Here is a 5,195-nt window from a genome sequence, read left to right on the forward strand (position 1 = left end):
AAGGGTAAAACTAGGAGGAAATGCTCTTAGTTGAGATTTACACGCATATTACTGCATACCACACGTTACCGTTGTAGAGATGTTTAGTGGGTAATTGAATGGACCCCAAGAAACATCTAACAAAGAGGGAGCGGGAAATCAAGGTAAAGGATTCGCACTGAACGAGATAAGGGACAGGCGTAGCCAGAATTGATATATTCACACATACCGAGGGAGCTCCTGGGAGGGAATGTCTCCTGCTCCCACCACATTTCTAGCATCCAAGGAGTACTCTAGGACTAAGCAGGAAACTCCCAAGCTTACTGAACGAGAGGGAGGAGACAAGACAAACGGGGATTAGATACGAACCCCGAGAGATGTGAGGAGACTACAGCAAGTGCATGATGAGAGCTAATGGACACCCCCCAGGTTAGCGTGCAAACTGGGATTGTAAACTGGTTGATATTACCAAGACCCGATGAGGTTCTTCTGCTCCCGTGTAATATATAATTGACGTAGGGAGGGCATGGAGCCTCTCTTGTTGTTTCGCATAGAAGTAATATGGAGGGACGTCCTCCATAGATTGGTAAAAGATAGAAGCGGGCGCGATGATACTCTGGAGCACCAGAGGGAGCACCATAGTTTAAATATGGAAAGGAACGACTGTTCCTCCTTCCGAAATATAGCATGAGGATGGTCTTGTGCTTGCTCTCGATAGCCTTTGGCCAGACCTGGATAGAGGAGCAGTGACATAATGGTTTAATATCAGTGAGCTCCCATGGGAAAATAGGGAGAGCGGCGTCGATACGTCCCTCTCCACCTAGTGGGTTCGTTGTAAAGAAGAACTACAGCATCTGCGAGCTCTTTCCCCACCTCAGACAAAGGTCGATCTGTGTAGGAATTACGCCATGAGGGATGAGGCCCATGCATGCATTGTTGAACGATCAACCCTTCTCCGTAACACCAACTGTGTATATATTTGTTCATTCTGAAAGCACATTTAGGCCATACGTTTTGGATATCGCCACTACGTTTTCTTCTTAGCCTCGATATACCAGGAGTGAATTATTTTGTAATAGGATCCTGGAGTAGCCGAAACTAGTATTGTCAACCAACCATGAAGCGCACTTTGCTCTTTGTCTTCAAGTGACAAGCTTACGTAGCGTACCACCGTCTGGGATATTGAAATGTGATATCGGTCCCGCAAATGCCTTCTTCTGCTAGACCGTGGGAGCTGAGCGATGATATACTAGTCAACGACCAGTGAGCTCCTTGATTTACAAGGAAGGACCAACACACATACTGAAACGCATATGTCAGGTAGACAGTAGAAGGGCCCGGAATGCACATCAGTGATCCATTATGAGTTCCAACTTATGAAATACCTCTACCACAAATGAGTTTATTAGAGTAGAGATAACTCTGAACTGGTAGGAACTTACGTACGTGTACAAAGAAGGAGCAAGGATCGGTTTACAAACCATGGAGCTCTCTTTTCGCTTGCTTTACGACTGTCAAGATTGGTAAACAAGGTAGCTAGTTTACCACCATGAGGTGGAAATGTAATATGAGATAGAATTGAGTAGGTCAGCTGTGCATCCCAATCTACGTTATCATGGAGCTCCACCTGGATCACTACAGCTCCCTAGATAGTGGGGAGCCCTAGATGCTTATTGTTGCCAGTTGGAGCCAGCAACGTTGTACAAAGGGCTGATATTAGACCTAGAGTATGGGCTGCACCATACGACTAATCCAACATCTGGCTCATAGTCTAACGATATGAGTTAAGCACCACGAGCTTGAGAAGAATATCTTGCACGTCAAAAATCAAGTATATGCTCAAGAATCCTGCTATAGGACATGATAATACTAGTGCAAGCTTATAAAAAAGCATTGGATCTGTTATTTGTTACTGCTGAAGTACCTCTCTATGTCTGACTGAGATTTTTGCTGAAATAGATGGCATTGCCTAGGGTATTAGTTTGAGGGCAGATAAGGGATACTAGTAAGGGTCTCCCTGTAACACTCATGTAATATATGAAATGGTGGATGAAAGAAGAAAGAAGTTGTAGATCTCGTAAGGTGATATGGACCCTTTATATTGAATGTGATGTTCAATTTATAATGTGAAGTGGAAAAAGACTTTTCATTGTAATCTATAGAAATTTTATGACCATTCACTGAAGGTTTTTTTTTTCATATATATATATATATACTGAAGGTTTTTGACTGCCACTTATGAGTATTCTTATTGACGTACACTAAATATTCTTTAAGCTCAAGATTATGAGTTTTTGGTTGAATAGTAATATATATTTTGCCACCTTCCATCAGAGCTAATTGTATGGGATTTTTGGAAAAAGGAGGATTGCTAAAGTTTGAATTGATACACCTTGTAGTCCCCTTCCTACTTGTATTCAGTTGATTGTATTACTGAATCTTTACTTCTTGCAATGCCAATATAGTGATTTATAGGATTCTCTGATCGAGTTATGTGGGGAGCAATAAGATTTGGAATGTGAAGGACTTTGGTAAATTCCATGGAAAATGGGTGTAATTCCTACAACTACAAATAGTAGACTTGAAGTTGTTTAATGAATTAATGAAATGAAAAATTCAAAGACATTGAAGTTATATGATTCCGAATATGTCAAGGATGTTGGATTGAGATATGTAAGAAAAAGTAGTGGAAATGTAGGTTGAAACACACACTAGCGTAACCATTGTGAGGAAAGAAAAATCTCATGACTAATGGTTGGACTTGGCTTTGATTAGCAGACCTCTTTGTGGCACAAGGATTTGATGGCTCTTGGGTATGGGGATCTGCTACTTGCACCATCACTTGGATGCTAGGCCATTATGACTATGCTGAATAAAAGAGTTCATGACAGAATCGTTACTATAGATATGCAGGAAATCAAAGAACACCCTGAGTCAAATAAATTACTGGTTATGCAACTGTCCATCAATGATTGGTGCAGAATTTTAGTGATGGGAAAAGGCAACACGGAAAAAATATTGGAGGTGATCAATTAGTTATATCTGTCTTTGGACCAATTAATGGAGGAGGATAATATTGCTTTGGTGGAATTTGCAGAGAAGTCTCCTGAAACAATGAGGAACCTCTTCATGTATTCCAATCTCCCTCCCCCATCGGAACCTTTGTCCCCGAATAGTTTGGGTTTGAAATGCTTTTCTTTACTAGAAGGGTCCTCTTCCAGTACAACACAGCATAGTTTCTGTGATCTTGAGGGTCTATCAGAATATGTACAAGAGACAATATTCTCAGATCAACTCATGTCTACTACAGTCACCCCAAAAAGAGCTCTACTCATACATATACTAATCCTTATTTCCCTCCACGAGTATTGGAAGTTGAATTGTTGGCATATGATAACAAAGTTTGGGAATTGCATGATATGAATTTATTAGCACCATTTGCACTCGATATGTGGATTTTTCCGGCCGATCTTGTTGAATCATCTAAAACATTGAAAATGAAAGCAAAAAGGCAGGCGCAGAGCTTCAATATTAGCATCACACATAACTGCCCTCTTTCCAACTTCTGCCCAATGCTAGCATTTGTTGCAGGCAGATGCCCCTCCGCCATGGGTGTTTTTGGGAGGTGTAAGAGCCGGATTTCAGAAACAGAAAGGAGGACTCCTAAGTATCTAAATGATATCTTCAATGTTGGAAGACCTTATATCAAATGCAGATGTTTGGAGGAAAAGATGGATTGTAGGGCACAACCATTATGGTATGACCATGGGCTTTGGTATATGCTGCACAATTTACCAGCATTCTTTCCAAACAAGCCATTGAAAGTTGCCTTCAACTCCTTCCTTTTATTCATGAAGGCATGTATAATGTATTGCCATTTATTGATGCATTTTAATGCACTTAGCATAAGAAAATGAAGGTACTAATGGTTTTCATTTCCTTATTTATGAAGGCTAGTGATATGGTTATATTCTAAAAGGCTTCCCTCACATTCCACTACATGAGGGAGCTAGTTTTATTAGCTGCTATGAAGAATCTGGAGAAGAACCCCCTTGCTCCTTTACTACCCCAACCATCGCCAAGAGTGATGTCATATGGGGAACTCATGCTACCATCACCTGAGACACTACCCTCTAGAGCATATGATTCTCGAGCTAGAGGGAGAGCAATAGGACGCATCGGATATACGAGGGGCTGAGGATGCACATCATACTACTCACCTAGAGACCACTATTCTAGTAAGATGATTGAATGGCAACCCCCTACGGAGAGTTCAGTATATTTGGATAGCTCAGAATCCCAGGTACGACCATCAAAGATCTTGAGAAGGGGTAAGACCACGTCATACACTGAAACAAAGAACAAGAATCTTTCTGTATGACATTTGCTCTATGATGATAAGGATTGATTGATGGCAAGTATGTGATCTTCGATTGAGAAGTATCATGCTGTTGCCACATAACAGGAGAATTCTGATGAGTAAAGAAAAGAAATCTAGCATCTTCTTACATGCATTATTTGATAACCCTCTACTTGAAATGTTTTCAATTGAGAAACTTTTTATAAACTTTCTATATCACCACAACATGGATAAAGCGATTGACCCCATAAAAGATATTAGCATTGCTTGGAAATTCTCCGGTAATTTAGCATCTTTACTTTGTAAACCTGGGACAGTATTCAGAGATGGGTCAAAGATTATTTGTCACTTTGATAATAATACTTTTAGAAAATTCATTCAAAAAGAATGGGGACATGTGTGTACCATTGACAGTGAAATTGTGAGTGAGAACACATTAAAGGAATATTTGAAGAAGGGGTTAGGACATATCCCCAGAAAACAGTTGAGCATTGATGGGACACTAAATGTATTATGTATGATCTGCAACCAAATAATTGAACTAAGTCCTAAGTTATGGGGAATATTGAACCCAATGGAGAGGGAATTTGGATTATTTTGTGAGGAGACTAACAACATCCGTCCTTGTTACCTCTACAGATAAGTCAGCTTCAACTCCAGCATATATTTGTAAGAAGTTCATTTATGACCAAGCAGTATTAAGGGTATCTAGTAGGGACTTTGTGAGAGTGGATAACCCAGACATCTTAGACCAACTGGTCAAAGATATTCAAAACTTTAACTTAAACATCACTCTAGATTCTCATACTTTGCCATACCTAATGGTTACATTCAAAACTCACAAAAACACTTTCAG

Source organism: Dipteris shenzhenensis, chromosome 32, assembly GCF_047967505.1.
Source record: "Dipteris shenzhenensis isolate YYH24624 ecotype China chromosome 32, Dip_SZ_1.0, whole genome shotgun sequence".
NCBI lineage: Eukaryota > Viridiplantae > Streptophyta > Polypodiopsida > Gleicheniales > Dipteridaceae > Dipteris > Dipteris shenzhenensis.